Raw genomic sequence first — 25846 nt, forward strand, 5'->3', positions numbered from 1 at the left:
TATGTATGTCGAACACGTTTTAGCGGGCAGATACAACATTGCCAACGCCACGAAGGCAAGGGACGAAATCCAAGCGGCATTACAATCAGCCGGCTTCTCCCTCAGGAAGTGGACTTCCAATTGCGACCAACTACTGGAAGGTATTCCAAGATCGCACTTATTAAATGAAAACTTTTTAAACTTTGAGCATGCTAGCATGGTTAAAGCCTTAGGGATCAGGTGGAATGCCCACTCTGATAATTTTTATTTTACCACGAAACCCATAAAAAACCAAGTCGAGTTCACAAAGAGAACAATATAGTCTGCTATAGCAAAATTATTTGATCCACTAGGTTGGCTAGGGCCATTCATTATTACCTCGAAAATCATTATGCAAGGTATTTGGTAGGAGGGCACGGGCTGGGACGAAGCCGTATCCCCCGCGATATTAGATAGATGGCATGATTTTTTAGAAAGCTACCGACATATTGAAAGCATTCGTATACCACGTTGGGTACAGTTTTCCCCGGTAGCGAGCAGCGAACTACATGGCTTTTGCGATGCTTCCGAGAAAGCATACGCAGCCGCAATATACCTGAGGGTACAAGTTGATAATCATGTGTTCGTAAATCTGCTCTTCGCAAAAACCCGTGTAGCCCCGGTGAAGACTATATCTCTACCCTGCCCTGAACTATGAGGTGCGGTTCTGCTAGCAGAAATAGTAGAGTCAGCCGCAAAAAATCTCAATTTTAACAACCTATCTATGGACGGATTCGACAATCGTCCTTGCATGGATTCGCAAACCCCCATGCTCGTGGTCCACTTTCGTTGCCCAGGTTAGGTTAGGTTAGGTTAAAGTGGCTGCCTCCGCTACCCGAGCGGAGACTCACGTAGGCCGTTGTGGCCCGTTGTGCTACCACGCGGGGGGCCCCTATTTCCTGCTACCGTACTTTCGAAGAAGAAGAAAGTTTAGACCCCAGTGAGGCTAAACCAGCGCGTTTGGGTCGTTTGGGTTTATAGATTCAAGCTCCGAAAGGCACCAAAAAGAGTGTCTGTGGAGGCATTGGTACCTGGTTTTTGACAGTGCGGGACAGTGGCACAGATAGTGCTCAACGCTTTCTATCTCCTCCTCGTCCCTACAGCTGCGCAGAAGTCATTTGTCTGCAGGCCCATATACGTACCGTGAGTGCCCATGAGACAGTGACCTGTAAAAAGGCCCACTAGTGGGCTTGTAGAGATACGGTTTAACAATATCACCGATCACGATCTCTTTTCATCCAGCTTAGGCCAGATTTGCTTGGATATACTACATGTAGGTTCCTTGGCCCATCTGGCGTTTGCGTGATCCGTGAAAAAAATCGCAGGTAGTATTTGCAAGTGTTTAGAGGAGCGCTGGTCCAACCATCGGAGGTTATTGTTTGCAGGCCGGTGCCCTCCCCAGCTAGCTCAACCGCGGCGCAGTTTCCTGAGATGTCACAATGGCCAGGAACCCATATTATGCTTAGGTTGCAGTTTTCAGCTAGTTTGTTAAGGGTTTCTCTGCACTTCAATGCCACTAGTGACGAGGTGTTACTGCATTGCAGGGATTTTATGGCAGCTTGGCTGTCAGAGAAAATTGAAATAGAATTGGTCACATGCAGGTTAGCAAGATAGAGGGCTGCTTCCCAGATAGCTATGAGTTCAGCCTGAAAAACACTGCAGTGATCGGGTAAGCGAAAGCTCTCGTTTAGATTGAGCTTCTCCGAGAATATTCCGCTGCCGACTCTGTTGTTTAGTTTAGAGCCATCTGTAAAAACGGAGATTTCGTGTGATCCCGGCTCCACGACGTTTGCCCACTCGTTCCTCTCTAGGATTCTTGTGGAAAATTTGTTATCCCAGCAAGGGGACGATGTTGTATGGTCCAATTTCAAGAAGGTTTCGGGGACTTGCTTCAGGATCCGGGTGTGATCAAACCTGCAGTCCCTCCATGGTTCGATAGCGTTGAGCCTTGCCGCGTTGCAGGAGGCACAGTATCTACCATATAGATCAGTTGGGAGAAGGAATAATATGGTTTCAAGAGCTTTGGGTGGAGTGGAGGGAAGGGCACCGCTGGTGAGTATTGCCGCTATCCTCTGCACTCTCGTTACTTTGTTCTTGTTAGATTCGATATCTAGTGCCGTCCACCATACGGTGACGGCGTAGAAGAGTATGGGTCTCACCACTGCCGTATAGATTCAATGGACCATGCGTGGCTGGAGACCACACCTTTTTTCGATTGCCGACTTACAAGCGTAGAGAGCCATTGTGGCTTTCATGGATCGTTCCTCCACATTTCGCTTCCACTCAAGCTTCCTCTCTAGAATAACGCCGAGATATTTAACCTCGGTAGAGAGTTTGATTTCCCCCCCGTTTAGGGACGGGAGGGTAAATTCCGGTATAATGCGTTTGCGGGTAAAAAGCACCATCTCGATTTTTTCACTGCTGATGCTGAGTCCGCATTCTATAGACCAAGTTTTTGTTAGATTGAGAGAATTTTGCAAGAGTTCGCCAAGCACCGGAAGGTGTTTGCCGGTAACTGTCAAGGCTATGTCGTCGGCATATGCAATGACTTGGCATCCGGTGGGCTTTAGTATAGATAACAGAGCGTTCACCGTCAGATTCCATAGTAGAGGAGAAATAACGCCCCCTGGGGGGTTCCTCTGTTGGTATACCTTATTAACGATGAGCTGCCCAGCTCAGAGTAATGATTCTCTTGTTTAGAAGGAGCTCGACGAATTGCACAAGAGGCTCTTCCACCCCTAGTGAACGTAGGGATTTTGTGACCGCTGCTGGGAGAACGTTGTTGAAGGCTCCTTCTATGTCGAGAAAGATACCCAGCATAAATTCTTTAAAGGCAAGACCCTTCTCTATGTTAGTAGTGATAGCATGTAGAGCTGCCTCTACGGATTTGCCCTTAGAGCAGGCGTGTTGGTTGTTGGAGATTAGTGCCTTATTTGCCGATCGTCTAATATAGGCGTCCAGCAATCGTACTGGAACTTTTAGGAGGAAGGAGGTCAGACTTATTGGTCTGAAATCCTTTGGACTGTTGCCCGATATCCTGCCTCCTTTGGGTATGAAGACTACCTTTGCCTTGGTCCATTCCGTGGGCATATAGACCAGTTTGAGGCAAGCCTTGTAGATTTTAGCTAGCAGCGGGCTTATAAGATCACTTGCAGCTTGCAATTCAGCGGGAAATATTCCATCCGTTCCCGGAGATTTGAAGGGTTTAAGGGACTTGATTGCCCAGATAACTCCTTTTCCGCTTACAATGTGGTCCAGGGGTCGAAACGGCCCTGGGTTAGATTGCGTGCTTAAGAGGTATGGTTGAGATCTGCAGCCTGGAAAGTGAGTGCTGATCAGGGTTTCCAGAATTTCCGTACAAGAAGTGGCCCATTCTCCGCTCGTTGTGCGAATGCAGCTTGGAGGTATGGGGTTTTTGGAGAGGACCTTTCGTAGGCGATTGGCCTCTGAGACTTCTTCGATGTCGTTGGTAAAGTTCTTCCAGGAGTCCCTTTTGGCCTTCTGGATTAACCTCTTAAAATATTTTAAGGGGCCCTTATAATGGGACCAGATTCCAGTGCGCTTAGCCTCGTTAAAGAGTTTTCTGCTGTTTTTCCTATGCTCGGAGATTTCTTGGTTCCACCAATAGGGTTTCTTTTTACCCCTTACCTTAATCTCCGGGCAGGCTACTGTGAAGGCAGCGTTACAAGATTTGGTGATAAGATCTACTGCTTCTTCTATTTTTGACGATGAGTCTAGCTCATCGAGAGAAGCAAATGTTGTGTCTAAAGGAGGCGCTTCATCAGCTGTTAGCGGTTGGCTCGGCCTACCGTGAGAAGCGTTATTTAGGAGAGTAGGGGATAGGACTTTTTTTATAAAGGTTCCAGTCCGTATGTCTCCTGTTCCTGCAAGCCACCCTAGGCGGTGTACGCAAGAGCAGAGTGAAAATGATATAAATATGATCAGAGTAGGAGTTTTCGTTGGAAACTCTCCAATTTTGACAAGGTCAGAGAATGCCCCAGAAACTAGAGTAACATCTAGAACCTCCTTCCTGTTTGAGGTGATGAAAGTTGGTTTGTCTCCAGAGTTGCATATACTTAGATTGTTACTTATAATAGAATCAAAAAGAGACCCACCCCTTTTGTTAATATCCGTAGAGCCCCAAGTAGTGTGATGTGCATTGGCATCGGCCCCAATTATTATCGGGAACCCTTTATTGTGGTCCTCCCGTACCGCTTTGCAGAGCCGGTCCTGCACAGAAGTTGGACGATCGTGCGAAAGATATGCGGACATCATCCAGATTGTTTGACCCTGTAGCTCGAGGCTAATACCGGTAAAGTCCTCGTCGCTAAAAAGAGATAGTAAAATAAATACTAGATTTTTCTTTATTAGAATACAAGATCTGATTCTACCTGTCACGGGCGGTGTCACCAGCCGGTAGTCCTTAGAAAAGAGTCCACAGGCCTTGCTGCCAACGACCAAGGGCTCCTGGACTAGAACGACGTCCTCATACATTGTGCTGAGGCGTAAGATTAGGGCATCCTAGGCTGCCTTAGAGTGGTGCAGGTTTATCTGCAGTCCCTGCGCGCCCGTTAAGATTCGTTTGCGGCATCGACGTCCACCCTCTGCTGATCCGCATCGTCGGATGCCTCCTCTACGATAGTATCGTCGAATTCGGCATCCGACGGGTCGGATTCCAGCAGAAGCTGCTCGTCCATGCCCGTAAAGAACTGGCCCGCAAACTCAGATACCGAGAGTGTATCGCTCTCGGCATCCGGAGTGATGCGTGCCAGTTCGATATCGGCCCCGTGTCCACTCAAGGTGTTGCATGGGTCCATGATATTCGTTGTGGCGGTTGCGGGTTCGTTCGAAGCGGTATCCCCAATCACCAGATCCTCCGGCGCGGTGGCGGTCCCTTCCCCAGTGCCATGGGCAGCAGATCCACTCGGGGTGTTTCTGTCTGACCCCTCGCCCTGAGGTAGAGGCTCACCCTCGTCCGGTGTTTCCTCCTTCGTACCATCCCTTCGAATTTTCAACGTGATGGAGTAGAAGCCGTAGCTTAACACTCCACCACATTCGTCAAGCCAAGGGAGAGAAGCCTCGTTTATGATGAAGCCAAAATAACGCTGCTTCGCCCTTGTCCCGCCGACCCGGACTATCCTCCAATCGCTCGAAGGTATCCCCTTATTCGACTCCGCGATGGTATCCAGGATCTCGCCAGGATCCGCTATGCCGTCTGGGACCCAGGCCAAAGCTCTCGGTCTGTTCGGAATTTCTTCCACACAGACCGCATCCAACCTGGCCCCAAGCCACAGCTGTCCTAGCGAAGCTATGGCGAGTTTGTAGAGCTTGCACGAGAGTTCGTCGGCGCAGGAAACAAGCTTGACCCTACCCTGGTACCAGCCGGCATCACGGATAGTGGGAGCCGGCCCCGGATACTTGGTCATGATGTCCTTAAAGATCTTGAGAAGGCCGTTAAGGACATCCTTCCAGTTATCCGGGGTTATGTTCCCATCCGGGTGACCGCGATTCAAAACCGCCAACGTAAAGTTGGTCTTAGCCGCCTCGCTGAAGGTTTTGGTCAGGGCAGGGGGAGTAGAGGTCTAAGGCCGGTGCCTTTTGGGATCGCTCTAGGCATTTCCCATAGACCTTTGTCTCTTAAAGGCCGGCATCTTCGGGTCATAAGGTTGTTTGGTGGCAGAAGAGGAAGGGGGATGTAGTTGTGGTTGCTGCTCTTCTTGGCAGCAATAATCTTCCTGGCCCAGGCCAGAGAACTTTTTTGCTCGTTGCCCATAGGGTGACAAAAATAATTGACAAAGTAGGGAAAGAAAACTGGCTTCATGTCGACTCGGCATCAAACCCGGCAGATCTCGCAAGTAGAGGTATACCCGCTGAAGAGCTTATCAACAAAGCCCTGTGGTGGGAGGGCCCTTCTTGGCTTCATGAAGATAGCTCAAATTGGCCTACCCAAGAAACAGACTATACCACCACGTCAGAAGAAAAGCGGGTCCAGGTACACTCATCAATAGTAGATACAGACTCTGATATCCTCACAAGATTTTCTGACCTCTCGAGAGCTTTGAAAGTACTATCATACGTCTAACTAACCCAAAAACAAGAGCCTCATTTCAGGCGAAGTCTTGCTCAATTTCTTCGAGCGAAATAAAAGCAACAGACCAACGTCTGATTGTTATCTATCAAAAGAGGCATTATGGGGGAAGTATTCAGCTTTAAAATCTAAACAACTTATAGGAGCAAAGAGCGAGGTACTATTACTAAACCCACTCTTACATGAAAGGGGGGTTATGAGGGCAGGCGGCCGCCTCGAAGCTTTCGAGGATATCCCGTACAACGAGCAACACTCAGTTATTTTGCCGTATAATTGCCAGTTGTCTCGTCTTATTGTAAAGTTTACCCATAGGATTTCACTCCATGGAGAAAACCAACTTATGATCCGCCTCATCCGTACGCAGTATTGGATACCACGGGTCAAGAACATGATAAAATCGACAATCCACAATTGCAAGGAATGCACGATTTACCGAAAACGTGTTCAAACCCAGCTAATGGGAATTTTACCCAAGGAGAGAACTACGTACTCACGGGCATTCACAAATACAGGAGTCGATTTTGCGGGACCTTTCGATATAAAGAACTTTCGGGGACGAGGTTGTAGAGTGTCGAAGGGGTACGTATGCTTGTTAGATTGCTTTGCAATGAAAGCGATTCACCTGGAACCCACCTCCGACCTCAGCACTCAATCATTTTTAGCAGCATTTATTCAAATCGCGAAGAGGCTGCCCTAGTAAGATGTTTTCCGACAATGGCACGAATTTTGTCGGAGCTTCTAGAGCACTTAAAGCGGAAATGAGGGAATTCCTACAAAATGCCCGCGATAACACCCTATCCAAGTACTCCCATCAATCCTTATCGTGGCACTTCATTCCCGCATCAGCTCCTCACATGGGGGGACTCTGGGAGGCGGGAGTGAAAAGTTTTAAAAGCCACTTCACAAAAATCGCCTCAAGTTGCAAATTCACCTTTGAGGAGTTTGCTACTTTGCTATGCAGGATCGAAGCCTGCCTCAACTCCCGACCATTGAGCCGCGCGTCAAACAATGCATCAGATCTGGAGCCACTAATCCCAGGTCACTTTCTGGTAGGAGGTCATCTCTTATCTCCACCAGAACCTGACGCCAGCGAAAACTCTGCTTCAATCATAAATCGATGGCAAAAGTTAAAATCCCTACATCACTCCTTCTGCAAGGGGTGGAAATCGGAATACCTCTCTGAACTGCAGAAAAGAAATAAATGGAGATTTCCCAAAACAAACCTAAAAATCGGGGAGACTCGGGCGGGTGGTCAAATTACACCCGGGACCTGACGATCGCGCAGGGTGGTCAATATCATGACGATGAAAGGCCAGATAACCCGACCCTTGGTGAAACTCATCATCTTACCACACCATCACGATGAGGCAGAAGAATCTGCTGCATCTTATTAAAAATTTTGCCAATAGTATTCCACTTCACGAAAGACCAAAACAATGATTCCACATCGTGAACATAGACAACCTATTGTGAAGTTTACATCAAAAATAGTGGTAAACTGCTATTGTTTTGCTCTTTAAAAATCTATAAGCTACTGCAGGATTTGGGTGGCAATATTAAAAAACTCAACTAATCCTACTGATAGAAGATCGGCTTAAAATCTCTTCGGAGGTTATCGACCCTTATATTTTAATCCTACTGAGGAAATAATTCTCAATATATATTGTTCAGCATGATGAACTATTGCAGCAATTTATGCAACATTCTGTCTGTATGTAGTGCGACGGCAAGATAGTCATATGAAACAAAATAAATTAGTGCTAATAAGACGTTTAATGGATTTTGAGTCGCCATATTTATCACGCTTAAGTGCTCAAGAAAAGTCACAACCTTCCGAAGTAATGATCCGTAAAACATATTGGAATCCTATATGATCTTGGTCTATTACAAGATCTGGTAGCTTTAAAATTATTGCATTCTCAAACCATAGCTGATATAGAAAACGAATGTACCGTATTATGAATGCCGAGTTGCCAATCATCCTAGAGCGTTAAGAATCTTAAACCACACTCAGGATGCGGCATAACTTGTCGTACGAGGCGAGTGAAATCCTCCACAGACCCGGATTCAAGGGATTTTAATTTAATTTACTCAATCTCTTGAAATGAGATTACTAGCACAATATCACTACCAAGTACGTTATCGGTCCTATGTCCTGGGAAGCAGAGGATAAAGAACCCACAAAGGGCCATCAACATCGATACAAATCCCAACGCCGCCGAGGAGTCCATTTATAGCTTTAAAAAAATCCAGATATGCCGCGACACTCCCGTCAACATTCCCTAAGTGTTTTTTCGGGTACATAAAAAAAGCATCCGTTGTAAATTTTAAAATAATTTAGATGGCGCGAAACGAGAAAGGCAAAATATTTGAAGTATTTTTGAAAGAAAAGTGGGTCGGAAGATTTTCAAATGTAGAGGGTACACTGTCCCTAATAAAAGTTTCCACTGCCATAGTATTAACTCGGGTTTATATTAGTATAGATTAAATATTTTTTAAATCATTATTTAAATATTTACCGATAATGTGGGTATCGACACCATACTACAGCGCCCACAGCAGCACCCAATACAGCTCCAACCTTCCAAATCCATATTGGTGTAAATATGGCACAATAGGGCCAGTCTATAAATGAAATCAAATATGAATATATCGACTCAATTAATCAGCAAATATTTAACTAGGCTTACCAATAAAACCATCTAAACGAAGCACAAGATTTACAGATACATCAATTCTAAATCGCACCGATTATGTACCATACCATCGACCGAACTCCATTAATATATCCGAATTAATAATTGATGAAAGCATTAATTTAAATTATAAGAGCACATGTTCGACCAACAGTAATACAAAAGTTTCTGTTGATCCTTCAGAAATAACTGGGCGATCAACGAATTGCGCAGGAGTAAACTCTGATGAATTTGAGCCAGCAGAAAATATGCAGTCCAAATTGGTGATGGATGGAATTGCTTGGGCACAAGAATTTGCCACTATTCCAACAGCGGCGCAAATCGAAAATGTAAAAGAAAATGATTTGATGTACAATCTAATCCCAACAGCTCAGTATTTGCTTGTGATCCGAATTTCTCAATGGGACGATTCTTCAGTCAGCGTTCTGAAAATTTACAAAATATAGTTCGTTCTTTCAGTCCGGAACTCTTGCGTAAACCAATCGCCTTAGTGGAGGATACATATTCTTGGAGTTAGTACACCTAAAGGCAATAAAAAGATAAGTTAACTAGCAAGCGACGTTGATGTTACACCTCATATAGATAACAGAACATATAGTAAAGCACCGAGTATTCGGCAGCATAGCGTTGTCACTTATCAAGGTCAAAAAGAGGATAAACATGAGAGTAAGGACTCTCGCAATGGTACTAAAGAAGAAGATGATTCTTGTATACTGTTGCTTTCTAAAATAAAGAAGGCATTTATCCAAAACATTGATAAAAACATTTCGTCTGTGGATCTTATCGACTTACAAAAAAAAAAAATCAGAAAATAACAAATCGCCACAAAATCGCAAAGATGCGGTACAAAATCAATCATTATCGCCAAAAATATTGGCAGCTAAAGAACTAGCTACCAATATGAGCATGCGTCACTCAGTCGATCAGTATACAAACAGTCTAAATACACTCGAGGAACTGCTATCAGAGAACAAGGAGAATTGGGATCCGCAAAAAATGCGCGGTAGGGAATCTCAAGCTGAAACCATGAGTTTCACCGATTCGCTGTTTGAATGCAAGTGATTTGAAGGAGTTACAACACAGCATAGCACAGCCACGTTCCCCTATAAGTCGTTTGAACATACCTAATTTACGACTCACACCGAATGAAATCGAAAACGAAATTGAAGATCAAACTAAATCGCCAAAAGTGTCTACAAACCGTAATAGTTCTTCTACATTTAGGGCTAAATTAAATATGCAAAATAAATCGATATCATCAAATCGTGGTGAAACAAAACACATAATAAAAGCAGTAGTAATATTCAGCTAAAACTTGGCTCACCAACTTCACTGAGCCCTTCATTACAAGGGCGAAAGCCGTTAAGCTCTGCGCGATTTGATGACCAGAAAAGTGAATAGGATTTTGCTGCCATATCCCAAAATGTATCCAAATCTGCAACATCATCCAAAAATAATACAGCTGAACGTACCCTATTAGCTAATGGCAGTCCATATGGCAGCGTGTCTGCTGGTTTACAAAGTCCACATGCATCGCCAACAGCTAGTAATTCCGTGGATAATGATAATAATACACGTCGGCTTTGTGAAAATTGTTCACCACAAATGCGTATCAGAACTCAGACTGCGACAACTAACGCCATATTACAACGAATGCCGTCCTCCCCGTCGGCAAGTGAGGCCAGTAGTGCCAAAAGTGGTCTGCCAAAGCGTACACTTAGAGGATTCTCGTTGAAAAGCAGCAATAGTAATGCTGGCAACCCCGGCGGCGTTATTCGCAGTACATCACGTTGTGCCAGTAGAAGCGAATTTAGTAATAGAGAGGGAAACCTAACCCCTAAAAGTAACAGCTCTCGAGTTATCTTGGGGTAGTACACGCTTAAGGAATTCCGCACATAAGTCAATGCAAGTAAAGAATACTGCTAATAAAAAGCTTATCCTACGTATAGATGTACATGTCCCCGGTTATCAGCTGGTCAATATGGCAATAATAGTTTAACGTTACAGTCGATGGAATGTCGAACGATTTGTATAAGCTTTTGTCCTACTGTTCTTGGTGCAGCCGTAGGAAAGTTATCATTTTATGCACCATGTGTAGCGCATAACAGTGCCTCTACTTCAAGCACGTCTTCATTTTTGGATATCCCACTGTGTGGATATGGTGGTCATTGCAGTATCTTTGCGCAGGAAGTGCATATACCGCCTGCTGGCATAGCGTTCCTGCAAATGGGTTATCTGCATGAACGCTCACAACCCATAAAAGAAGACATTTCCTGATATCCTATAGCACAAACATCGTCGAAAGCATGCAATTGTGCAGGCGTCGCTTCAGGCAATGCAGAAATTGTGTCCTGAAAAAAAAGAGTAAAAAATTGCACAATGATAGTAATAAGAAATAACAAATAAATTACTATACTTACCGCTCTGCTACCGTACAACCTCGTGGATTTTTTCACAATAACATTTCTCATTCAGGAAATGCCTTACCTTACAAACTGAACAAGCAACCATGGCCGCAATTAATGAGCACTTGACTCACCCTGCACCATTTTAGGCCAAAAAGCCAAATGTACCAAATATTCTGGTAGGTCGTTAATAGCAAATAAGACGTTGCTATTCAATGAAATACCAATTAAAAAAGTATACCAAATCGTTTACGAACATATTAGGAGAAAGAGTGGTGTATTGTCACATACAAAGGAAGGGGTAATAACCGATCTAGCCACTAGTGTGATAATGTCGACACATTAATCCAGAAAAGTTTTGCACCTTATTGGTGGGAGCCCAGGGTGGTTTATAGTAAACATCACCACAATTTATAGCAAGTTTCTGCAATTTAAAATACACTAGGGGACACAAAGATTACCCCAAATCTTGAACTTTTTTTTCTAAAATTTGTATACCTGGTTCTGAAAAATTTTATCAGTCAAAATTTTGAGGTAATCTCTTCACTCAGCCACAACCAGATATTTTTTTTGAAAAATAATCAATACAATTCACAACTTTCTGCTGTAACATTCATAACATCTTCACTTTTTTTTTTTCTATGACACGTTTGGAAACAGATGTTAACAACTGTACATATCTTTCTGTTCCTTGTATATGCATTGGAATATTAGGATTATCTAGTGTTGGCTCATCATAATCTAAGAATTGTACTAAGTGATCGCATGGAATATTTTTTGTGAATGCCGGTTCAGATGGTAAATTATCGTCATTCAGATCAGTCATATCAGTATAATCTGAAGCATTAAAATTGATATTATGTAGCATTACTCAGAAAGCTCTTCACACACAATGCATTTTTTATGCATATAAACATATTGACCTTACACATTCAAGCCATAGCGACCTACATAAATTATTTTAAATTCAGCAGAAGTTCGACATCATATAGACATGCCGACACACAAGGCACATATCTGTTTACATTTGTCAACCCTATTTGTTAACATGTCACATTGACCAACACACTTATCGATCAGCGCGTCTGACCGGCATTGTCGCTTTGTCAATGTGACTGCCAAATATTTATATGTATATAATTACATTGTATCCATAATTAGGTCAATGTAATAGTATGCTGACATTAGGAATGTGGGTACTTTTTAGTTTGCAAGTATTAGTGTAACTACGTATATGTAAAGTAAGAAATTGTGTATAAAAGAGAAAGGATTTTTCCAATAAAGAACAAATATTATCAAACGATAAACATCGCCGTGGTGTGATGGTAGCGTGCTCCGCCTATCACACCGTATGCCCTGGGTTCAACTCCCGGGCAAAGCAACATCAAAATTTTAGAAATAAGATTTTTCAATTAGAAGAAAATTTTTCTAAGCGGGGTCGCCCCTCGGCAGTGTCTGGCAAGCACTCCGATTGTATTTCTGCCATGAAAAGCTCTCAGTGAAAACTCATCTGCCTTGCAGATGCCGTTCGGAGTCGGCATAAAACATGTAGGTCCCGTCCGGCCAATTTGTAGGGAAAAATCAAGAGGAGCACGACGCAAATTGGAAGAGAAGCTCGGCCTTAGATCTCTTCGGAGGTTATCGCGCCTTACATCCTTGCCAGGTTTGGTCATTAATTAGCGAAAAATTTGCTAATAAGCAAAATCGCTAAAAAGACCATTCTGAAGGAAAACCTCGCCAGTTTAGTTTATTTTTACCAGTTAAATAGGATCCTGCGATAGATTCAAGCCAAAGAAAGAACCAAAGATCCAAACGACAGAATCATTCTCAATCAACCACGTTTCCTCATACCACGCTTACCCATACCGCTGGATGCGTATAATAATGACTGGCAGCGTAATAAGAGCATTAAGGAACAAGACTGGCAGCGTAAAATAAACATTTTGACCCGACCGGCGGCATATCATTTTAAATAGCAACAAACTTTGACTGGCAGCAAGGAACCAGATGACCAGAAATAGTTAAATAAAATAAGTAAAAATATTAGAATAAATTTGGCGGCCTCGCGGACGTTTAACCAAGAGCAAAAATTTTTATTTTTGCTTAGGAATTTTTTTTTTTGTGGAAAAATAGGACTTGTGTTTAGTGAGGAGAAAAGTTGAGAAAAATAATAAATAAAGCAAATTGAAAAGCTACCTTGTTAAAATTTAAAGAATTTTTATATATTTCAAATATTTTATTAAATTAAATGAAACCTTTAGGCCACTAAATTTAACTGCGAATACAATAGATAGGCTGAAATTAAAAGAAAAAATAAAAGAATTAAGAAATAGAAAATACACAAAAAAAGAGAACAAAAAAAATTTTTTAATTATAATTATTATTGAGTAAATTGGAATGCCGAGGGAATTATCAAAAAACCCTTTAATGGGATGAAGAGTTAACCGTTATTTTTATTTGATTCTCTTCATTCTCAATGATACTTTTAAAATGTACCTTAAGCTAAGCAAATCAAGAAGAATAAAATTCATTCGGTTACTATCGCTCAAGCAGAGCAGACTATTTTTTAAATCAATTCGCCTATTTATTTTCCCCCTGCGTTTAATTTTTTTGGATTGGTTCGAAAAATCGAATAGTGAAACATCAAGCGTAGCTGAAGATTCGTACGTATATTCGCCAACGAGTATAAAAAAGATTTTCGCGGACTGTTTACCGGCATATTATAAATCGCCTGAAAAAAGTAACCTATATCCGCCTATGAAAAAAGTTAAAAGATGCAAGCAGTCTGAAGGGAGAGTAAGCTGCTCCCTCAATATAAATTCACTTGATCTACATCTAAGACCCGACGAGGGTACTCAGTCAGAACGTCTTACAACGTCTTATTATAAAGCATAAAGCAGCATTTGAACCAACTGCGAAAACAATACCGCATTTTGCACATTTCATTGACACCGGTTCACATGCTCCAGTATCATCTCCACCATATCGTATTTCACCTGCGATGAAGGCAAAGTTGAAAATAGAGCTCGATGAGATGTTGGCAAACGGTATCATTCAAGAGTGCGAGTCTTCGTGGGTATCTCCAGTAGTGCTTGTCCCTAAAAAGGATAACAAAGTAAGATTTTGTGTGGACTATCGTCGCTTGAATGCCAAGAATGGATGATTTGTTGCACGCTGCTAAAGCTACACCATTTACGTCAACGATGGACTTAAAATCTGGTTATTGGCAGATTAAAATGGCTGAAAGGGATAAAGTTAAAACTGCCTTTACATCGCCGTTCGGTATATTTATCGTTAATAAAATGCCATTTGGTTTAAAAAACGCGCGTGCTACTTTTCAGCGGCTAATCGACAAATTTAAAACGGGACTCCCACAAATTTTAATTTTAGCGTATCTCCACGATATAATTATTTGCTCAAAAGATTTTCAATCTCACCTTAATGACTTGACGGAAGTACTTGAAAGGCTGGAATCTTTTGGTTTGACATTTAAGAGGTTAAAATGTGTTTTCGTTTGCGCTGAAGTTAAATATCTGGGGCATATTCTGACAGCCAAAGGAATAAAGATAGACAGCGAAAAAACGAAAGCCATTTTAGATCGTGCGAATCCAAAAAACCTGAAACAACTAATCTCCTTTCTACAGACTTGCTCGTGGTAGAGACAATTCATACCGAATTTTGCAGAGATTTCAAAGCCATTATCAAAGTTAACAAAGAAAAACGTACAGTGGCAATGGGCAGGAGAGCAGCAGAAAGCTTTCGATTCGTTCCAGTACTGAAACAGGTGGACGAAGACAAACCTCTCATCCTCAAAACAGATGGAAGTAGCTATGCGCTGGGAGCTGTTTTTCTCCAGGGGGAGAAGGAAACAGAACATCCTGTTGAATACGCAAGTCGTCTACTACTTCCGGCGGAAATTAATTACTCAAAACCGGAAAGATAAGCACTTGCAGTTGTTTGGGCTATCCAAAAATTTCGGGTTTAGATAGAGGGAGCGGAAATAACAGTGCTCACTGATCATCAGCTCTTAAAATGGTTGTTTAGTCTCAAAAAACCCCACAGGTCGACTTGCCAGATGAGCTTTACAATTACAAACGTATAATTTGCACTTTGCGTACACGCCTGGAAATCAAAACATTGTAGCAGACATGCTGTCTCGACCTCCCTGTTCGTCAACCACCCATTCGATGGAAAATTGTGAAATGTGTGCATTTGAGGCTGATTTTCCAAGAAAAGGAGCCGAAGAGTTTAGGAAACTGCAACTTGAAGATGAAGACATAAAAACCATTATTAATTCATTTGAAAACGATGATGAAAATGTATGGAGATACGTAAACAGAGGTTATATAATGGTGAATGAAGTTTTAAATCGCTTTTGTGCAGAGGAAGACTCTGAAAACGGTCAATTAGTTGTACCAAAAAAGATGAGACAAGACATATTAAAGGAAATGCATGACGATCCAACAGCAGATCACTACGTTATCGAACGTACAATAAATCGAATCACACCGAATTATTATTGGTCTGGCATGCGAACCGAATTCGCCGAATATGTTAAGTTATGCACCGAATGTAAAAAATACAATGCAACGAATTTAAAATCAGCTGGCCTTATGCAAAGAGTCACTAGCAACAAAGGGTTTGAGATAGTTGCCATAGACCTTTTTGGTCCGTTGCCATGCACCCTGATGGCGATGGATATTCGTGGTCGAATATATTTGCAGTCGTTGGGTTGAACTTGAAAAATGCATCGGCAGAATCATATACAACAATACTTTTAAACGAAGTTGTTTTGCGATATGGCGTTGCCAGACGGCTCCATGCAGATAACGGTAGCCAATTTGTTTCATGTGTCATGCAAAAGCGTGTATATTGTTTGGGAATTTAACAAACTTTCACTCCAGTCCAGAGATCTAAACGCACAACTCTCAATTTACGTGGGAAAAGACCATACATCATGGGAGATATGTTTTGCAGCAATAAGGTTTGCAATGAATACGGCAAGATACGAAAGTACATGTCAGATGCCTGCATATTTAACTTTTGGGCGTAAACTCCGAAATCCGCTTGTCGCTCATCATGATTTGAAGGTCATAGTGGAAGCAGAAAACTTTTTACCACAGATATCACCACACTTGTTAAAGTTAGCAGATACTCTAAAAACATCTATTGAAATACAGGAAAAAGAACAAGATAAGAATAAGGCGTATGTCGATGGTAAAAGAAGACCTCGTCCCAAATTTACTGTAGGCGATAAAGTGCTTGTTGCAACGCATTTACTAAGCAAAGCAAGTGAAGCCACAACGTCCAAGTTCGCCACGTGGAGAGATGGTCCATACATTATTATAGCTCAAAAAGGATCACCATGCTATGTGATTGCATCAGTTGATGATCCGAAAACGCTTATAACCACACACCACGCTTCAGATCTAACACCATTTGAAGGTCAACATGATGAGCCAAAGTATCCACAACGCAAAAGAGGCCTAAAGCTACAAAATACGCAAGTAACGACGCACCACAACAACAACAAAAGCAACAAGAAACGCAAAAACAACATAAAACACAACCAAGCGAAACAAGGAATTTACGTACACGAAGACGAAATTAAAGCTGATTGCATCATCGGGACGATTTCTGCATCAGAGGGGAAGATGTAACGAGCTGAATAATATGTCTACCATTAGTGTGATTTGACTATTATTTATTGTTATTTATGTACGGATTAATACGCTTAGCCACCACTGTTTAGTACAATGTAGAGTTAACGGTTATTGTTATTTGATTCTCTTCATTCACATTGATACTTTTATAATGTACCTTAAGCTAAGCAAAGCAAGAAGAATAAAATTTATTCGGTTACTATCGCTCAAGCAGAGCAGACTACTTTTTAAATCAACTCGCCTATTTATATTTCCCCCTGCGCTTTGAGTGATTTGGCCGCCTGTAGACAATTTTTGGCTCTTGTTGGCTGGTCATACAAACGCAACAACATACATCAAACCTTAATTAGTGCAGCCTAACCAGCTTCCTACAGTTGTACAATTATTGTCAATGAAATGAATAAGTGTGCAGTTTTGGTTCTTTTCAGGCAGCAGCCACGATTTTAGTACTTTTCTTTCTTTTTCACTGGGGCGAAACTTCAAAATACTGCTCACAAAATTTGTTACACATTCGTTAACCCACACATAATATTCAAATTACTTCAATGGAATTGTTAGCACAAAAATTGCTCAGTGAATAAAAAGTAGCAAGCCAGTGATATTTCATCTAGGAGATAATATAGGGGAGGCATTACAAATAAAAGTTTTGGATCTTTGGGCAAACACGGAACGATCAGGATCAATATTATCAGAGTTGGCAGCACTCAACGAATGTGTTCACATAATAGGGAACCTGTTATTTTCAACCTTATTCCCGCGAATCGCTCCATAAAACTTTACTCAAAAAGTTAAAACAAATGACTAGTATTATTAGTTCTTTAAATCATGCCACAAATGCGATATATTTTTTATATAAAACTGTATGGGATTTTGAACTTAAAAAAAAGCTAGAGTACTAATGCTTAACAAAGGGGCGGCAGTTAAAGCACGTCCACAAATGTCGGGAGGGGTACCAAAAGAGGCGTTTTGAATTAAATAATTATCGTTCCAAAGCTGATATTAAAAATTTTACTTCCTTGAGGAAGTACGTACAGTTATTTTATTATGATTTGAATAATAATTTTTTTCAGAATTAAAGTTAAAACTTATGGGTTGTCGAGCGAAAAAAATACATTAAATGTCGGATGCAAGTGCTACCAAGTACAGGGGGTATGCTGTCAAAAATTGTCCACATCCGAAATTGATCCAGATAGATATCAGGATCACAGAGGTGTTGTTATATTTGCATGTTAAATTTCTATACGTATATGGATCACGCTTCATTGGAAAGTAACAATTGTCATTAATTTTTGATGAAACAACGGACTTATCAGAAAAGTGTGTTAGGTTTAGTGACTAGATATTTCGATCGGTTATTAAACACTTTTCGTGATAGATTTTTGTCACTAGTCAAGCTAAAGGAATATAGTTACAGACCTTCGCGCTGTTCGGGCGTGTTTCTAAGCGCGCACTTGTTTTTGCACAAAATATATAACTTGCTGTTTTAGTTTTATTATTGTTATTTTTCTTTTATTTTATTTTACTTCATAATTAAACTGAAATACCTTGCATTTGCGGACTCAGAGTTGATCGAAGTCAACCGAAAGTTCAATGTACTCAGTGCAGTGAATTTTTTCACTTATATTGTGCTGGTGTTTTACCTGCTGATATTGAGTTTTTGAGTGAACCCAATATTCCTTGTGCTTGTGAGCGTGGCGGTTCTATTCGTTCGCCTCCCCCGACTCTTAGCGCAACACCAACAACTGAAAATGTTTCATTGTGCAGTGGTTCACTTGTTGATATTGATAATAACAACAAAAACAATTATGAATGTGCATGCGATATTGAACTAACATTAAAGTCTCTAGTGAGGGAAATTGCCGTGCTTAAAACAAATAATGCAGAATTTTTGTCTTTGTTGAAAGAATCGCTGGACGAAGATCGTCATTTGCGTGCTCAAATGAACGACTTTAAAGCAGAGCTTCGCTCCTTGCACACAATTTTAAGTAACAAAAACGCTGCTGTGACGAATGATATCACTGAATTGAGAGCAGATTATGTGAAGTTAAATTCTATTCTCTCTTCTTCTGTCTCATGCAATGCAGTTGTCTGAAACCTCAAGTTGACGTTGCTATAGTTGGTGTTTCTCCGTGCAATAATACTAACACAAATTCTGATTGCGCTGCCGTTGTTGACGTTTTGAGTCTACGTCACCTGATGTTGGTATTACTTCATCTTTGCATAGTTCCGTTGCTGCTGATAATGTTAAAAGCAATACGCACAACAGCTGTTTAGCACCTCAGACCAACACAACAAACGATGCTGCTGGGTTACAGATGGTTGGTGCTGTTAGTAAAAGCAAACGTACAGAAGCAAATAAGCGTCGTAAGCAAACGACTACAGTGGAACCTATATCTAATTTAACACCTGAAACCACTTCATCTTCTACATCAGCAAAGGTTATTGGTGAGCAATCCGTCACTACAAGGGAAATTACTGCCGTGCCGCCGAGTAGAGCCATATTTGAATCACGACTGCATGCTTCGTTGACTGTTGATGATGTACGAAATTATATTTATTCCAAACTTAATACAACTAATAGTGTTAACATTGACATTTTTAAATTTAACTTTAAATATGAAAGGAAAATTTCTTCTTGTAAAATAACAGTACCTCACCTGTATTTTGATAGAGAACTTGATTTATCTTTTTGGCAGGAACAGTCTGTGGTTCACTTGTGCAAAAAAAGGTCACTTCTATGCCCACAGCAGTACAAAGCCCAAACAACGGGCTGACAATACCGTAGAGTTAACAACATAACTGACTTTGACTCAGTTTTTCTAAATATCCAGCACCAAGAGGTTCGTGGTTTACGATCTAAACCTTACGCGGTTTTTTTTAGTTTTGCTTTCTCATCGCAAGTTGTAGCCATTATTGAAACATCGTTAAAACCTGATAACTTAAATTCTGAGCTTTTCTCAAACAATTATGTGTTTCATCGGCGTGATCGTATGTCTAGAGGTGGAGGTGTCCTCATTGCTGTGGACTCACGCTTTTCGTCGGAGTTGTTGACGTCAGACAACTCATCTGAAATAGAATTTTTAGCAGTGAAACTGTCACTAAATATAGTTTATTCATTTGCTCTTCATATATACCGCCTCGTTCGGATTTGCTTATTTACTCTTACGATAACTTAGCTATTCGTAATGCATACTCTCAGTTATGAGATAAAGATCGTATAATAGTTCTTGGTGATTTTAATTTGCCCTTGTCCCTTGTTGGACGGCCATAACTGTTTAGACGGTTAAGCGCCAATTAAGTAAGTAAGAACTGGATAAACATAAGTGGCTCAAAATTTTTGACCCCAAGTATTCAGCATGAATTTTTCAACTCTATTGGATACATCTCTAGTTCAGATCAACGATGTGTTAAATTGTAAGAATAAGATTCTTGATTTGGTATTTGTTGATGACTCTGTGGGTATCACTCTTAATCGCGTTTCTCCATTATCTCTTCCTGAGGAATTGCTTCTTCGAAAGCTGTGTTCCCCTCAGATTCCTTTGTTTAGGGTCAAACAAGCCACCTTGGTTCTATAAACAACTTGTGAGACTTAATAACATCAAATCTAAGCTTTATAAACGTTTTAAGAGATCAGGAATACCATCTGACTTTTCAAAGTATCTAGTTGGTTGCTCGCTCCAACTTTCATTGTCTTAATCAAATGTGTTACAAAAATTATTTAACCAGTTGTAAACTTCACTTTTTTAGTAATCCGAAAAAATTATATACTTTTGTTAACTCTAAGAGAAAAACTTCTGGATTTCCTGCTGCCTTCATTTTGGTTGTAATAATGCTAATTCCGATTATGATATCGCGAATTTATTGCAGATTTCTTTGAATCGACGTATTCATCTAAATCATTTCAAACTAGTAAATATCCCCATAAATTAGAAAGTTTTAATTGCATACTAAATCCTGTCATTGATAAGAATACTGTTCTTCAGACTCTTTTGGAATTGAAACCAGTTTTTTCTCCGGGGCCTGATGATGTTCCTAGCTGTGTGCTTAAGTACTGTGCCGTGAATCTATCAGAGCCAATTACTAAATTATTTACGATATCCATAGAATCTGGGTCCTTGCCATTAATTTGGAAGGAGTCATTTATCATCACTAGGAACAAAAAAGATAATAGATCTAATACTGCGAAATATAGGGGCATAGCCAAACTTACAGTTATCCCTAAAACTTTCGAACGAATTATTACTCGTCAACTTCAGCACATGTGTAGCTCTTTACTATCGTCTAGCCCGCATGGTTTTGTACCTCGAAGATCAACCACTACCAACTTGCTAGAGTTTACCTCTTTAGTAAAGGACGGATTTTTAAACAAAAGGCAAATTGATGTGACTTACACCGACTTCAGTAAAGCTTTTGACTCTGCCAATCATGAACTTCTAATTTTTAAACTTGATTTTCTTGGGTTTCCGAAGCATTTACTTCTCTGGCTTGAAAGTTATCTCGCCACCAGGACTCAGCAAGTTTCGTTTAAAAATTGTCTTTCAAAGAAGTTTAGTGTAACGTCTGGGGTTCCTCAATGTAGTCACTTGGGTCCATTACTTTTTACCCTGTTCATAAATGATTTACCAAAAATTATCTTACATTGCCGTACTTTTATGTATGCGGATGATATTAAACTTTGCTATGCATACCTGCCCTCTGAGTTATCCTCTTTCCATCTCTTGCAGGCCGACTTGGACTCTTTTCGATGCTGGTGTACAGTGAATTTACTAGATTTAAACTGTCCTAATGCAAGCTGATGAAATTTCATCGTGTGAAGCCAATTTTGGCATCTTATACGTTAAATAGTACGCTCTTGGAGCGTATATCTGCTGTAAGTGATTTGGGAGTTCTCTTTGATCCGAAACTGTGTTGCAATATGCATATTTCATCAGTTGTGAACAAAGCAACAGGGGTACTTCGATCTGTGAAACAGTCGGCCAAGGTGTTTGATGATCCGTATCTCACTAAGCTCCATTTCACATCTTTAGTACGTCCAATACTTGAGTAGTGCTGGTGTGTCTGGTGCCCGCGGTATCAAAACTATATACATCGGATTGAGTCGGTTCAGAAACCATTTTTAATTTTCGCACTCCGTGGCCTTGACTGGGATCCTAACCTTCATCTATCACCAAACAAAAGTAGGCTGTTTCTTATTAGTTTGCCAACTTTGGAACACCGAAGGATATTATTTGGGGTAATGTTCACGCACAAGGTCATTATCGGTGAGGTAGACTTCTCTTACCTTGTCAGCCACCTAAACTTCGCTGTCCCTAGCAGAAGTTTTAGACACTATGTTCCCTTCCACCTAACAACTTGCCAACAAAATTTTGCTAAAAATAATCCCTTGCGGAATTGGTGCTCGCGCTATAATGATTTGTATGATTGTATCAGCATAGAATACTCTTTTACTGCTTTGCATAATTCAATACTCTCATATCTGACTTGATTGTTAATTAAAATAAGAACAAATTTAATTCTCTTTTTGTATAGAGTTGAATTTAATTTTTAAAGTTCTTATGTATTTAATCCTAATGTTAGCTTTTAAATTTATAAATATTTTGTTAGTGAATTATATTATTTTTAGTAGTCGACAGCGTTGTGTCTGTTGTTGACTTTAAATAAAGTAAAATAAAATAAAAACAAATTTCAAATACACGTGCGTGTCTAAGAAATATGACAAAGAACTGAAAACTAAGTAAAAGAATGAAACTAAGCTGTTTTATATGACATTTACTTGCGACTCACTTAATTTATCTTCTAGCATAACGAGAGATATTGCGAGTTCCTCACCCAGCTCAAAGGAGCTCAAAGAGTTCAAGGAATGGTTATTGTTTTTTCTTTTTTTTATTATTTTATGTTTTTTATTTACGAGGAGGAAGCATCGAAAGCCTCATAGTCAGTGTGGGTCTGAGTACCATTGACCCCCCGTACTACCGTTAATTATTCCGTCGGGAGTTAGGTTGAGGACTAAGCTCTACGTCTGTCGGGGTCACGTTGCTGTACTTTGATAGTCCCGCGGTATAGTTAAAGCTGGGACTGACACGCCCTGCTTACTATGTATGTGCTTGACACATACCACTTCTACGGATATTTCCAAGCATACCTTAAACATTGTGCATACAGTGCTGTGGCATGATTGTGCGTTCGACTATTTTATATATGTATATATATACAAATAAATTAATTTTTTTTTTTCATTTAATTTTAATAGTTTCTTAATTTTATTTTATTTAATTTTAATAGGTTCTTTTTTCATTTAATTTTAATAGGTTTTTTTATTTCTTTCCCCCACAATACGTAACGGCGGCTTTTTTCGTACTTCCACCGGTTGGAGAGGCCTTGTCTCCAATCCGTGTATAAACTCTGATTACATGTGAGACGTTTACATTCCTACTCGTTGTTTCTACAGTTGGAGAGGCCTTTTCTCCAATCTAGGTTTGTCGTTGCGTGTATGTTGACTGCTTTTGGCCACGCGGTTGAAGAGGCCGGGTCTCCAATCCGTGCTTTATTCCTTCACCTGTGGCAGTATTGGAACAGTTAAAGAGGCCTTGTCTCCAACCGTCACCTGGTTTACTATTACATTACCTACATATATTCCGGTCTTTTCTTATTTTATCATTCTGACGCCGCTAATTGTACGGAGGCCTTGCTTCCAATACGTGTCAGCTCGATCCCCTCCACCTTTGCAGTTTGTTCTCCACCCACAAAACTCGACTGTTCAATGTTCGCTGCTGCGCCGGAGCCTTTCCAGACTTCGTAGACACTTCATTATTTCCGCTGTTACATCGCATGCCGGGGACCATTTTACTTTGCTTTGTAGCATGCATCCAACAATTGTTTCAGGAGTGTAATCCTCTCCAAAAATTCTGCGTAGTTTGCACCTCGAGCTATAGAACCTAGGACACTCGAAAAATGCATGGTAACATCTTCTACTGTATCGCCGCCACAGTGATCGCATATGTTGTTAGGCTCGTGATTGAATCGGTGCAAATATTCCTTAAAGCATCCGTGACCATTCAGAAACTGTGTGAGGTAGAAATCTACCGCGCCGTGCTTTCTAGATATCCATATATTAATATCTGAGATACATCGTTGTGTCCAGCGTCCATTTGTTGAGGCATTCCACCTGAGCTGCCAGTTCTCCACGCTTAGCTCTCGTGCTCCATCACGTGAGCTTTGATCCTGATAAATCGTCGCTGCTGCTTTTACTAATATGTCTATAGGACACATTCCTGCGATGATTAGTGCCGCGTAGTCAGAGATAGTTTTAAAGGCGCTACAGACGCGTAGTTCACACAGGCGGTAGGTCGACTTTACCCCGCGGAAATATGATTTATACTCCGTGGCCTGATGCTAAACATGAGCCCCGTAAATTATTTGGCTTTTTACAACGCCAGCCAGAAGTTGACGCCGTCGTTGCTTTGGTCCTCTTGCATTTAACATTATCCTAGATAATGCTGCTACGGTTCTTGCTACCTTTTCATTGGCATACTCTAAGGGGTTTTGAATGACAATCTCATATCTATCACAAACCCCAAGTATTTTATTGCAGGCAGCGTGTCGATGTCATGGCGGCCGATTCTTATAGTGAACTGCTTGATATGAGTACAGCCTCTGTTTTTTGTTCCGCCAGCTGCAGTCCACTTTCACGATTGAACCATCACTATGCTTGTATTAGATTTGGCGCATATTTCGCCTAGGTGCTTGGCCGTGACTACCAATGCGATATCGTCCGCGAAGCCGATAATTTTCACACTATTGGGTACCTTGAGGCGCTATACTCCGTCATACATAATGTTCCAAAGCAGTGGACCGAGCACGGAGCCTTGAGGAACACCGCCTGTGACGTGGAGCTTTTCTACTCCAGCAGACGTTTCATATTCCAGCACTCTACCTTCAAAGTAGCTACGTATGATCCTACGCAGGTAAAGGGGTATGCCTATCTGGTCCAGCGTGTCTAGAATTTTTGCCCAATTGGCAGTGTTGAAGGCATTTTTCACATCTAAAGTAACGATAAGGCAATATTCCTTAGAGCCTTCTAGCCATCGAGTGCCACTTATGGCTTCTTGGGCCACTTTCTTCGCCATGTTCGTAGCTTGGATGGTAGATCTTCCTTTCCTTAACCCAAACTGGTTATCGGAAATACCTCCCACATCTTCGATTTCTTTTTCGAGTCGATTATAGAGGACTCGCTCCAGAACTTTACCGGCGGAGTCGAGCAGGCAAATGGGCCTGTAGCTAGATGGTTCCGCCGTATTTTTACCAGGCTTTGGCAGCAGTACCAGCTTTTGTCGTTTCCATATTTTAGCTAATGTCTCCTCAGCCAAGCATGGCTTAAAGAGTTTCGCAAATGTTGGCATGTTAAAAGTGAGAGCTAGTTTGTGCTCTGTTTAGTACCCCGTCTGGGTCAGGAGACTTGCGATCTTGCAGTATATTCACCGCTTGAAGGACCTCGACGACGGCAACCTCGTCAAATGAGTATAGTGCGGCGCCTGATGTTGGAGAAACTAGCTCCCTGTGCATGGGAAATAAAGTATCTACCACGTTTCTTAGATAAGAGGGTCATGTTGGCATCGCCTCTCCTTTGTGTTTCAATTTCTTAAAAACGAATTTATAAGCTGTGCCCCAAGGGTTATTCTCGACGTCATCGCAAAGCTTAAGAAAGCATTCGCGCTTACTATCTTTTATTGCTCTCTTACGTGCGAGTCGCGCTCCTTTGTAGGTAGCTCTGCACTCTAGAAAGTCCGGTCTCCCTCTAGCTCGTTGATAGCGCCTCCTAGCCTGAATACACTCTCTCCTTAGGGAGTGTATGCGCTCGTTCCACCAAAATGTGGAATAATGTTGTTTGCGCTTGGGCTGTCTAGTCATTGACCCATTGCATGCTGCTCTAATATCCGCCATTAATTTATTCGCCATCTCGTTAGCACTTCCTCTATG

General features: G+C 41.2%; 1 pseudogene; it reads left to right on the forward strand.

Moving 5' to 3' along the window:
* The first annotated feature begins 8630 nt into the window (after positions 1–8630).
* Positions 8631–11079, forward strand: LOC137234793 (serine-rich adhesin for platelets-like; annotated as a pseudogene).
* Positions 11080–25846: the final 14767 nt, after the last annotated feature.

Source organism: Eurosta solidaginis, chromosome X, assembly GCF_040869045.1.
Source record: "Eurosta solidaginis isolate ZX-2024a chromosome X, ASM4086904v1, whole genome shotgun sequence".
Taxonomy (NCBI): domain Eukaryota; kingdom Metazoa; phylum Arthropoda; class Insecta; order Diptera; family Tephritidae; genus Eurosta; species Eurosta solidaginis.